A 13,276-nucleotide genomic window follows, 5' to 3' on the forward strand; every position below is an offset into this window, starting at 1 on the left:
CATACACGCACACACACCGACATACATGCCAACATCCACACACACAGTCAGACATGCACACCCACATTCAAACATACAGACATACATACAGACAGACACGCACACATTTCCGAAACACGCAACACCCCCGCAAGCATACACGCACTCACACACCCCCCTACATACACAGACGCACACCGCCATCCACCCACACAACACGCCCCTCCCCTAACGGACGATCGACTTACCTGTTCTGTCGATCCTCCGGGAGGGGACGGGAGCCATGGGGGCAGCTCCGCCAACAGAACACCGCCGCGCAGAATCACAGGACGTGATTAGCTCGGCGGTGTTCTGTTGGCGTGGCGGTGGAGCAACCTCCACTTCCCCGCCGCCCGCAAGTATGGCTGTTGACGGCTCTCCGTTGGAAAAACGACGGAGGGCAGCCAACGGTCATAATACGCTGAGCGGCAAACCGCCACTACTAGCGGTCTTCCGCATGGCGGTCACTCGGCTGTCTTCTTAAAAGACCGCCGAGGTTGTAATGACCCCCTATGTTCCTACTGAAAACGAAAGTAACCAACATATTGAACAACAAAAAAAGATGAATTAAGACACCTGATTCTAGCTAAAGCACAGGCATTTATTCAAAATGCATTTCTTTTCATATTTTTGAAGTGTCTACACCATTATACACAGGAACCACCCATGTGCAAATCATTTTTGGTCTGCCCTGAACATAACAGGCTAGACAGAGTCCTAAGATGCATGTCTTCTGAACAGATATCCACAAGCTGCTTGCCTAGACGATTACAGACAGGGACCAAAGATGTGCAGATGAGTTCTACTCCTCCTTCACCTACCCAAAAAAACAAAGTGGGACAAATTAGCTTGTACACGTTCCCTCCGTAAGGGAATATACCACTGTGTTTTGGCTAAACTGGGCTTCATCCCTAAGCCTCGGCAATAAAGAACCACTTGAATCATGTGCTTGTGGCGGGTGAATCTACTGAAGTCCGTGAAGGTGAGCACATTTTTGAAGCACTAGGAAGTCTTGGCACAGTTGCTGTCGATAGGAATCAATGGGTTTTGGAAGGGTGAACATTTCAAAGTAATTTACATCCTTGACATGAGGGTGAACTAAGACATTGTCCTTGAGGGCAGGGAAGATTACTGCAACACCATAAGAATGTATTCCTGGATTGGCAGTTTGTACAGTGAGTATCACTCCAGTGTCACAGTGTTGGCTGTCATCTTGGAGCAGCACTTGAGGCACAGTCCTCTGTTCTCCCAGAACTTTTGAAGTGTTCATCTCATCACATTCAAACATACACTCACCCCCCCGAAGAGGGCAAGAAAAAACAGCTTCTGTGGTCGTTGGACATACTGCAATGGTCTTCTGTTCATAAGCTCTACTATTACTTTTTTTTAGAAATGGAGAAAGAGCTGGAGTATCATAGCTTAACAAACTACAAAGCACCTGCATGTAGTTTTAAGTTAAAGTGTGTAATATGTTACAAATCTAAGATATATTTGCTCATTTTTACCAGCTGCCTCCTTCAGCGAGATACTCACGGCTTTCAGGCAAACAGCGGTGCGTGAATGTGTGTCAGTCATACGAAACATTTTATCCATAACACCTTTTACACATAAGATATATAGCTGTGTGTTTGTAGTTATACATACATTTATGTCATAGAAGTGAAAAAATAAATGTGGAATAATTTGTTAATACTGTGCAAAGGTCAAATCCCATGTTATTACCACAGTACAGTGCAAATGACTAGAGAAAATACTACTTGCTGACTCAAATATTCCTATCTAAAATCAGATCACAGAAGAAAACAACTATAACGATACATGCACTGATTAGTTACTTTGATTCTATTTCACGTAAATAATTTAACTCCTTGTACTATGGTTACATTACAATACTTTTGTTTATAGCTACCGCACAGCATGGCATAAACTATATGTGCAAAAGTGGAGTATAATAGGCTATTTAGTACCACTGTTCAGGGAGGGACATGGCATCTCATGTTCCATTCAAGGCTTTGGTCCTTAAAAATCAAGGCCCTTCTACAGACATATCAATGCTAATAAATAGCACATTACACCATCCATAAAAGGATGTATGAGGCAGAATTGACCATATTTAGGCTGCCCTATTTTAGATTTAAAGATATGATAACTGATAAAAAAAATAAAAACACACCCAAAAGGAAAACAGTGCTTATCAGTGTAAACACATGAACACTGATAAACGTCTGCACAATCACAATCTAGAATACCATTTAAAGAAAGGAAAGTAACAGCGAATGAGTCATTTGTCTTTCTTTCTGAAGGGGCCAACACAATGTAACTTTGTTAGACAAGGTAGCAGCAAGAAAGACTGGTATGACAATATTCTGCTTGAGAATTATTGTTAAGGCATGTCACAAAATATTATTTTTTGTCCCTTTGTTTCCTCCAGTTCTGTGCGCTTGAATTGAAGGTGCACGGTTTAGAAGCATGCTTTAAGTCTGATCTAAAGGTTTTATACAAAGTAGAAAATCTGGAAATATTAAAATCATATTTGATCTTCTGCCATTGGTATGCATGCTACCTTCATCTAGTTCTGGAGTGTTACCCAACTACACTTTACCGCTGGGGGGTTTTCAGGCCATGGTTACAGTGTTTACAAGTCCCAGAAAACAACACGATGTTTGTTAAAATGTTAGGACTTACTTAAAATAAAGACATTTGCCATAGGGACACTTGCCAGAAACAAATGTCTACATAACAGCTGTACCATTTTAATGTAGTCAGGCAAAGAGTGCAGAAAGGCAGGTATGAGCATTCTTAAAGTATCAAATTCCAGGTGCCTTAAAATGCAGGGCTACAAATTGATCTGGTGTAATTCAAAACTGTAAAGGTGTCACAAGGTTCTGTGCTGTTAGCAAGGTTGCCCACCCCTACAATGTCATAATATTCAGTAAGGAATAGGTAAATTACTCCCTCCTGTGTCCAGGGGTTTATTAAAACATTTGAATATAGCACTAGTACTTTTCTAATTTTTTTATAGTCCTGTAAACCAAACAGGGTCCTGGCAGAGTGAGCCTGTGCGGTAATGAGATGTGAGAGATGGTAATGAGATGTGAATGTGAGACTGAAGATATTATTTACATTCTTCTGATGAATGATATGCACAGATCACTACAGCTCTTTTCATACAATTTAGAAATACCTTGAAGCTTGGAGAGACTTGAAGGACTTAATTTGTCTGCTCGAATTCAGTAGTTTATAAAAGCGATTGGAATATACAGGTAAAATATTATTAGTTCACTACATTTTAAAGCCTTATACCCTGAGGCTGGTAATAATAAGTGTAATTATGCTAAAATTAGCAGGCTTTTATATTATGCAACTCAAGACGTTAAGAGTTAGAACGGGTTTTCTGCATTTTGAAGTTGTAAACCTGCAGGTAGCAAATTGCTGCTCTAGCTTCATTAACCTACAGACACTCTTTACCACAAAGATGAGCTTGTTTTAACTGGATACTAAAAGCAATGCACCAAATGGATGTTTAAGTGTGTGCACGGAATCTGAGTACTAACATGTCACCACATACTGTAAGTTAAAACTAAATGTCTTCCAAGAGTTACACAGATGTGTCAGCAGTGAGATATATATAAATTCTAAATCCAGATAGTTGTATAGAGTTCGTGGGCTTAAAAGTAGCAGGATAGTTGTGCGTGCAGGTGAGCATATCATGAAAGGTCTGCAAATTACTCAGTACTTTAATTTCTGTAACTGGTGCAAGTTGAGATATAGCTGCGCCACGATAACCCTATAATAAAGTCAGTGGGGGAGGGGGCATCAGGACATGGTGGGAGTCAGAAAGGGGGTACGTTGTGAAAGTTTTGTACGTGTGTCATTACTAAAACGAGGGAGCACCCTGCAGGCCAGAACATTTGTGCATTGTGAGACCTCAGCAAACGTCTCAGCAGCGGCGTATCAGTGCAAGACTAAATAGTGGAAGATTGTGAATCAATTTAATGTGCTTCAACGGTAAAGTAGTAACAGCAGGTATTATCAAACTGTAGATATACTGCATGGTACCAAATTCCAATACTATTTTGAAGTACAGCATAAAAAATAAAACTCAGCGACGATTATAAAAATCCTAAAAAAATATTAGTACATCCATTGAAATGTTCAGGTACATAGTCTACCTTTTTTTATTAAACAATCAGTTATGCGAGGACTTAAAATGGGCGTCACTTCTCTACAACAGGTTATGAAAATGAGATGAGAAAGAGGGTGGCGACAGATCTGGCACATTCATACATCTCAGAATAAGGACCTCCTAACCACTGGCAGCCGCTAACAATCTCTACGCTCTCAAGCAATAACTACACCAAACCCTTCCCCGCCAAGTGCAAAGTTTACAAATATGCACCTTACCTCAAGTCTCCCGACAGGTCTCATACATCCGACTTGATCGCCTCTACTTAGCTTTCGAGTCTGCCCCTGTGTTGCCAGGTATGAAATTAGAAACAAGCAAGATTCCCCTTCAAAACCAGTGCAACACAAGCGCGCCTCCTTCCTCGCTCAGAATAAGCTCAAACCGCAATAATAGCCAAAAGGCTTATCATTCAACGGAATAATCGTTACAACGTTGCATTTACGTAAACGAACTAAAACACAAAACAACGTGGTAAAACGATACAATTTTATGATATTTAAAGACAGAAATACTATGTTCTGTTGGTGACTGCTGCATTTTGGTGACTTTTTTAAATGTTATTATTCTATTATGACCTTATAACGATTTTTTTTTAGAATTAACTTGACTTGAGAAGCGCGTTTAACTAATTTAGTAAATGTAGTACAAAAAGAGTTTCTCTCTCTCTTTTTTAAATGTTATCTGTTAATGATAAAGGAAACCAGCTCTACTCTAATATGGCCGTTATCTTTGCCAATAAGAGTAGGCGGAGCTAGACGGCCGGACATCCCTGTAAACCACGCGATTGGGCTAAACAAATATGACTCGCATGCGAAAGACTGCCCCCATTCCCATAGAAACCGCTACTGTGACTGCACGAAATAAGTGTCCTGGAGCCTTGGGAACACGTAGTACAGTGCGGTGTCTAGACGTATCCTCACTTTTCTTGTTTCGGAACATAAAGAGGGAGATTCAGAAGAAATAATTGGGTGGTATCTGATAGAGACACCTAGCTGCAGATTCCTTACTTTAGAATCTCCCCCAGGGGTGGATTCACGTGGGGCAGAGTCTGACAGTCAATTTATACATTTTTTATTCTGCTGCACACAAATTAGCAACAAAGACAAATGTTACAGTAAATATGTTATAGCTTACTTGATTGGTCACAGAGAGGCTGCATTTCAAAATACTTTACAGGGTTAAAACAGCTACTGCAGAGCTCTGAGCCCAGCAATGTTCATGGTGATTATGATAATGGTAAGATAACTCTGATGGCTAATGCAGTTACGGGGCAGCTATATATCATAGTTTTGACTCATAAAGTAGGGTAGTGTGTTAATGTGCCTGCTGTAAAGCACATCATTTAACATGGAGATCACACATTTCTATTTTGTATAAATAGGCAAGTGGGGTAGTGTTTTCAACACACTTCATTTTGTTATTTTCAGTTTATAAGTTTCAGTCCTTCTAATATAGTTCAGTGAGGTAAGAACTAGCATCAAGGAGCTGCATGCAAATTGAAAGTCATGGGTTTTGGTCCTTATTGTTTTTTCTCAAAAATGTATTATAGGTTTGCAAATAAATGTTCCTTTGGGTAGTAATAAAGTCCTATCAGTACAGAAAACTCCATTCAGTGCATTACGTTTTAAATTCAGAATTTGGATTTCTCAACTACCATGCACACTTAACACATAATGTCAACAAATGTGGATGATAAGTGATGTCTACAGCTTATAACCTGCACTGTCTTAGGCAACATTTTCTGTACACAACATATGATTTATTGTCTGTATATACTCTCTATAATGAGTAGAGCTGTAAAATAATTACATTGAAAATAAATTAGGAAGTGCAATTTAAATCATTATTTGTGTATGTACTCATACACACAGATACAGCTGGCATTCTTACAGCATACACATAGGGGGCTTGAACAAAACCTGCACTTGTGAAGTGATAAACTGTGTGCCTTGTTTCCATCGATTGCAATGGCGCCTACATGTTAAACTACTAGCCAGGATGATATTTAAACAAAATAAAGGACGATGGCCTTTTAAATGAGGCCTTTGTTTTGAGTCCAGCTAGAAGTGAAAATAAGAAAAAACCCTTGGCTACTGCCGGTTGCAGCACCAAAACAGAAAGCTGATAATGTGCAGGTGCTACTGAATTGTGTCCTGGTACAGCTCACAGCATACATAGACTGAGGCACTGGGTCAGACCCCTACAGCCATTGGCTTTTTCAACTTGTCAGTCACATTTTGGCACAGGATATCCATTCAGTGTTTAAAATGTCTCCACTCCACTTAGAGGTACCGCACATTGGCTCCCTAGAGAAGTGATGTGTGTGAGGAGCAGCTGGTAGTGCTAGAGACAGCAGGGAAGCCTCACATATGCACAGGGAGTGCAGTAGCATGTACGGAACCACCTACCAGATTAGCATATGACGTGCGCTTGGACACCAAACACTACCTAGGCTCTACTCGTGTAAATGCTTGCCACCAGCCATGGCACTGACATGAGCAAAATACAGTTCTATCCTGTGCGTTGGTCCGGTTCTGAGCTTTGTCTTATAGTGGTGCCACTCCAACACACAAAAAGAGTTTGCACAAAGGAAAGTATAAAGAGGACCCTCTTCTGCTACCTCCACCTATCTGTTGCCTCTTGTTCACCAAAAAGGCCTTGACCAGACACAACAGCAGAGTAAACCACATCCATTGTGCTCTGAGTCCTGGCTACTTGACTCTATAGCTACTTCATTTTAATCTGCAGATGGCCTCGTGTTCTTCATGGTGTAGCTTAGGCGCCATGCTGCCATTGTGGGTTCCTCCCTGTGCAGCCTTTGAGTAGAATGTAATTGGTCTTTCGGTGGTTGATTACTTGAGATAAATGTGCATCAAAATGTACTGCAGAATGAAAATGCAGGAGGGCCTTGTACGGTTATTTAAAATTTCCCAACTGCAATAAGAGGTGTAAATATTTTTGCATATTTTGTTACCATCTTCATTTCACCTCCCACAACGTCCATGTTACATTTATCTTAATTATTAAACAAAAGCAAAACATCTGTTAAGACCCACAGAAATAAGAGCAACTCACACTGCATAGATCCCATGGATGGACTGGCCAAATGAGGCCCAAGGAAAACCCCATTAGGCTGAGGACTAAAACCAAATTAAATGAAATTTATATTGCATAGTTACTGAAAACCATTGCAACAGGAAATTAAAAACAAAAATACACAATTTAAAAGAATAGCGCAGTTCCTTTAAGTATTTGTAGCAGCTAAGCAGATTTTAAATAGGTTACAGCGTAAAAATAAATATAAAATGCATAGCAAGTCTATAAAGTATGCACTAGGTTCCAGCAAGTTTAACCACCCCTATCCCTGGAGGATCGTTTTGGAGTGTCAGTGACCATGACCCCGCAGGCATGAGACCCCATGAATGACAAAAGCTTCATCACAATAAAAGTGCTGTTGATTCATTAAACTATAAAGTGGGCAAATCCAAGTTTGTTTCCCAGATGGAAATTGGAAAAACATGGCAACTTCTGCTTCGATGTGCAGCAGTTCAATAAAGTGCGTGGGTTCTAAAGTGCCGATACACAGCCTCCTTGCACACAGTAAAAAAGCAGTGGAAAGCGAAGCAGAAAACGGCAAAATTATTGGCCCACCAACCATTGAAGTTAGTATACCTGGTATGGCCCAGGTTACTACAGAGATGCATTAAAAATGCAAAGAGAGCAGGTTCAAGTTCATTTAATCGCCCTTTCTTTGATCAAAAATCAACAGGCTGTAGTACGAGCTGTGCAATAGAGTGTTGACTGGGCAAATTCAGGTGCAGGTGTGCAGCTCCCATGCCTGTATGCATGTTGAGACTGCATCTGCCCAACGTCGGGGACAGATCCAACTGGTGACTTCCCTGAGGGTTGATGGTGATCATGACATTAAGTGCAGGGCAGGCCAGACCTGTGTTGGCATTCACTTTTCTGCCTGTATAACATCTTTTACCAGCCATCAGTTCAGCTGTGGGTCCAAAAGCATGAAGCAAGCCAACACAGCTTGCCTCCGCGCGCAGATTCTAAGCAGCGGTCTCCTTTCTCCAAACAGCTCCTTGCAGGAGCATAGTAAATGCAGCAGGTCTTCTTTTCCGTTGTCACATTAACAGCAGACATTCAATGCGAGCCCCCTCTGCCAAGTGGGGAGATGCAGTAGAGAGGGAAGCAACCCTATGCAGTATTTCAAGAGTTTGTCCTTGCTGGCTCCTGAATACCCTGTGTTAAAATATTTTTTGGATGCGAGAATACTGTAGTTGTTTAGAGCCATCTAAGCATGGGCTCTCTTCGCAAAGGCTGCCTTCTCTTCAGTTAGCGAGAGAAGTTTTATTGTTTTCCATGTCAGTGTTTTGAGTCTGAATGGCTGTTGGAAGTTTCCCAGAGCTGGGTTAGCCCGGTTATTAACAATGATTCCTGGAGCAAATCTATGGCAGCCGAGGTATCCCTGTATTGGTAGTTCTGAATGTGGAAATCTAACTTTCTAATTTTGTTCCAACAGTTTATGAACACCCCTGATCTGGCCAAGGTCTGCATTTGCAGGCCAAACTCCAGCCTGATTTGAGCCTCTGAGTAGTGTAGTTTGGAAGATTGAAGATGATTCTATATGCTTTCTTCATTGTACTGTACCGCAACTGTACCGTATTTTGGTGTGCCTTCCTCTCAGCAATTCACTTCCATATGTTATGGATGGTAATAACTTGGCTAGCTCCTTCCGGTGGAGTGGGGACAGTGATGGCCGTGTCAGTTTCCTTTTTTAGACTTTTTTAGTGTTATCGCCAGTGCCATTAGGCTGAGGACCTGGGGCTGCTTATAGTGGTGATTAACAGAGCTACCATCGGCTATCCAGTTTGCCAAACGTCCTGAGGTAACAAATACAATTTTCTTAAAGACATCCTATTGGAAATTACATTTCCTGGAGGGTTATCCCCAGACCTTTTTCTTTTGCCTTCTATTTTGTTGCTATGTCATTTAATGGCCTTACCTCTTTACCACTGCTGATCAGTGCTAAAGTGGATGTGCTTTCCCCTAAAACATGGTAACATTGGTGTGTTACCAATTGGCCTATTTAATTTACCTGTAAGTCCCTTGAGGAGTTATATACTATATACCCAGGGCCTGTAACTTAAATGCTACTAGTGGGCCTGCAGCACTGATTTTGCCACCCACTTAAGTAGCCCTGTAAACATGTCTCAGGCCTGCCACTGTAGGGCCTGTGTGCGTAGTGTAACTGCCACCCTAACTTGGCATTTAAAACCTCTTGCCAAGCCCAGAGCTCCCCTTTTTTACATATAAGTTACCTCTAAGGTAGGCCCTTGGTAGCCCATAGGGCAGGGTGCCAAATAAGAACAAGGCAGGATGTATTCTTTTAAGTCTCATGTCCTGGTAATGAAAAACTCCCCAAGTCGTTTTTCATTACTGTGAGGCCTGCCCGTCTCATAAACCAGAAGTGAGACTTCCTTATAATACCTTTAAGCTGTAATTCCTGATTTGAAAGGGGTGGCTGCATTATGTTTAGTACCACTGGAATGGTAATATTAAATCCTCTTTACTGGTAAAATCAGATTTATTATTATTATTTTAGAAATGCCACTTTTAGAAAGTAAATAAACAGGGTAACCCAACATTCCCTACAGAACTGGGTAATCTAAACTGTAAAACAGCCAGGTACTAGGCATCTGTGTCCCGTAAGTATGCTACATGTGCAACCTCTGGACACTCATCTATGTAGTTTTAATGCTTTAAGCCAAGTCCTAAGTTTGAGCCCTTGCTAGATTTGATTTTGCCGCCATTAGCGTAAAGTCTGTATATGAGATTGCAATCGGGCTATTTACCATTAAGGACTTTTAGCTCCAGGGCCATTGACCAAGATTCAGATATGTGCCCCGCACATGGCTTGCCCCCAGAGTCTGAGAATCATGTTTTGTTTTTCTGTACGGAATACCATCTCTCTCATAGGAAGCTTATCCGACCAGTATGAATATGTTAGTCAGGCAGTATTGGGTCAGCTTCTGGAATTTAAACACCAATACTTCTGACCCAGTTTTTGCTGTAAGCTGTTTTCTAATGAATATTTGGAACAGGCGTCAGATGTTTATGACCCAGACAGATAAGCAGGCAAATATGACTGGTACGTTAGTGTGCAATGGTTGACCTGGCTGCCCACTCTGTGACAAGTCCCTCCACGATAAATAACCAGTGACCAGAATATGCGCTTAGTATTTGTCAGGCACATCACACTTAATTTTTTTAATTGAGACTATGAGTTTATGTGGTTTGTGCAATTGTTTTGTATGGAATTTATGTATTTCAACTGTGCTGCTCTTATTGCAAATATTTTTTCTGCCGTTATGTATGCTGCTAATCTTTTCACAGAACTTTATGATCAAAAGTAATTGTATATAGTATAAGATTATTTTAATTTACTATATTATATTTGATATTTGCACACTTTGATGGTTTTGAAAAAAACTGAATACAGTTCATTTGATGATGATGAAGTATGTGTGTGTATGTGTGTGTGCATATATATGCATATATATGTATATTTATTGCCTTATTAACACATAAACCCCTAAACCCACACCCAGCATAAACCCCAAAAATACCCATGCCGCCCAGAAACCTATACCTACCCTAAACCCTAAAGTTACCCTTCACACCCAAAAACCTATACCCACCTCAAACGCTAAAATTACCCTTTCCACCCAAAACCCATACCCACCCTAAACCCTAAAATTATCCTCCCCACCCAAAAACCGATACCCACCCTAAACCCTAACAAAAAACCCTGCCATACAAAAAACAATACCCACCATAAACCCTAAAATTTCCTTGCCACCCAAAAACCCATACCCACTCTAAAACCTAAAAATGCCCTTGCCACCAAAAAACCTACACCCACCCTCAACCCTAAGAAAACCTTTGCCACTGAAAAACCCATACCCACCTGGGACAGAGTCAGAAATAATGGAGGCTTGTAGACGTAGTAGTTTATGGTTTTATTTCTTTTTCGTAAAGTTATATGTTACAGTCTTTCTATACGAGTGTCTCTTTGTTTTCTTTCTCTTTCTCTCTGCTGGTATGTCTTCAGCTTCTTGACTCTGATGTGTTTTTCTTTTCTCTTGGTTTTCAGGTGTAATCTTAGGTACCATCCAGGAGGTGCATAGGAGGAAAGAAGAACATAGAACACCTTTAGGAGGTAGGTATTGTTTACTTCTCTCTCTCTCTCTCTCTCTCTGTCTTCTCTGATTTTTGTTTTCGCTCTCCTATCTTTCTTTTCTTCCTGGGTGTTCTCTTTCTCTTTCTTTTCTGCCTTTATATTAGCTGTTTGTTGTCAATACTTTTTTTACTCTTGGCTTTCTCTTTCCTTTTCTTTGTACTTTCTTCCTTTCTTCCTTTTCCCAGGGCTCTTCTATAACCCCCCTGTCTGTATTATCTGGTCTGGCTGTACTTCTCCTTTTCCTTGTTTTCTTTTCCTTCTACTACTAGCGATACTATCGGCTTTGTTCCCCTCAGTCTTCCTCTCGGTTTCTATAGCGTACCCACATGTAGATGAGCCTTTATACTAATAACATATTTTGTGCCCCGTGTCGCCGTGAAATTACCAAAACCTTGTTTTTGTGCGCTCCCTTCTCCCCGTGATGAATTCCTTTTGGTACCCACTCTCTCTTCTGTTTAATTAAAAAAACAAATTTCTGCCTACCCGTCTCCTGTTTCAGCAGTGGCCCGTACCTGCCTAGGCAACATTCTTCCCATAACGTGGCCGGTCTGTCCACTCCTTCTTTCCTCCAGGACGTCCTCCGCTGTCTCCGCTTCGGGGTTGATGGGCGCCTCTCCTCCTCGTTGTCTTCTTCCGGCATTCAGCTCTGAACCCGGTCCGTCTGTCGCGCTTTCCTTCTTTGGCACGTCTTCTCCTCCTGGGGAAAACTACTTCTCCTCTCCCTCGTCCTGCTCAGGGTTTAAAACCCCACTAGGTTCTGCGTCATTCTCGCGGATACGCTGCTCAACCACTCCCGCCTCTTCCAGGTCAGCATGGATACCGTTGACAGTGCCCCCGGGGTACTTCCTCCCTGGATCTAGGGTCTGCGTCCCCTCACACCACCCTAAAACCTAAAATGATGACCTTTCCCTAATTCTTTTTTGTGTGCATATGTGTTTGAGAGAGAGAGAGGGGGAGAGAGAAGGAGAGAGAGAGAGAGAGAAAGAGAGAAAGAGAGAGTGTCATGCGGGGTTCAGCCTTCATTGTTCTGTCCCAAATGTTTATTTTTTTCAATGCCTTTAAATCCTAATGCTTGATCCAAATTTCAGTGAGAAATTAAGATAATTCACAGATTTGAAAAGTTGGTATCTGTCACTACTAAAATTATTTTGCCTGTTGGCTCTGGGGAATTGCATTCTTTCTGCCTGCTACCTTTTTAAAGTATTAGACTCCTGCTTAGGGGAGCCTCCCATTTCCCTGACCCTCCGTTCCCAAATGTTAATATTCTTTTCCATTTTTTTGGGTGTCCTGAGACTGACAATTACAATTTTATTTGAATATTATGTGAAATATTATTAACATTTCCAGAATGAAAATGTGTGCCTCCTAAAAGAGGTATAATATCGCAACATTTGTATGGCACGCCTGCTGAGGACTCATATCTTAAGGGTGAACTCAAAGGCATGCCTATGTCAGTTCTTCACTTGCGCAAACAGAAGGATTCACAAGTAGCTAGCTGCCTACAAAGGTCTTCTCACAGAAGAGTACTTGGTGAAGATTGCAAATTCACTCTAAAGAATTGGGTGATAGAAAGCCAGCTTGCTGGGCATGTGCCTTACCCAGAATTGTTCAGTTTGTAAAGGGTGGCTCAATATTCTTTGTTACATCCTGGCACACCAAGTTTCCATTGTACCAGATGGGAGAGGTGGGAGCGGATGTGAAAGCTAATGAGGAATTACATGTATACAGTGCTGTTGCTGGGAAACATCTATAGCAGATGTGGACTCTTTTTCCAAACAGCTTGCACTGTAAGCTCCTAAATAGGCTGATGCTCACAATGA

At 41.3% G+C, this 13,276-nt stretch overlaps 1 protein-coding gene and 1 long non-coding RNA gene across 2 annotated transcripts in view; both read right to left on the bottom strand.

The window, feature by feature from the left end:
* LOC138259326 (synaptosomal-associated protein 25-like) overlaps positions 1-4,530 on the bottom strand; it is a 298,439-nt gene extending 293,909 nt beyond the window's left edge. Inside the window, exon 1 of the mRNA XM_069206962.1 lies at positions 4,423-4,530. The gene's annotated coding sequence lies outside the window, so the exon portion shown is untranslated. The remainder of the gene's footprint in view (positions 1-4,422) is intronic.
* A 6,681-nt stretch (positions 4,531-11,211) lies between these two features.
* LOC138258630 (uncharacterized) lies at positions 11,212-12,390 on the bottom strand. The gene is made up of 2 exons (XR_011198466.1): positions 11,969-12,390; positions 11,212-11,376 (listed from the first exon to the last, which is right to left on the bottom strand). It is a non-coding gene; the product is annotated as an uncharacterized lncRNA (long non-coding RNA).
* Positions 12,391-13,276: the final 886 nt, after the last annotated feature.

Source organism: Pleurodeles waltl, chromosome 9, assembly GCF_031143425.1.
Source record: "Pleurodeles waltl isolate 20211129_DDA chromosome 9, aPleWal1.hap1.20221129, whole genome shotgun sequence".
Lineage (NCBI taxonomy): Eukaryota > Metazoa > Chordata > Amphibia > Caudata > Salamandridae > Pleurodeles > Pleurodeles waltl.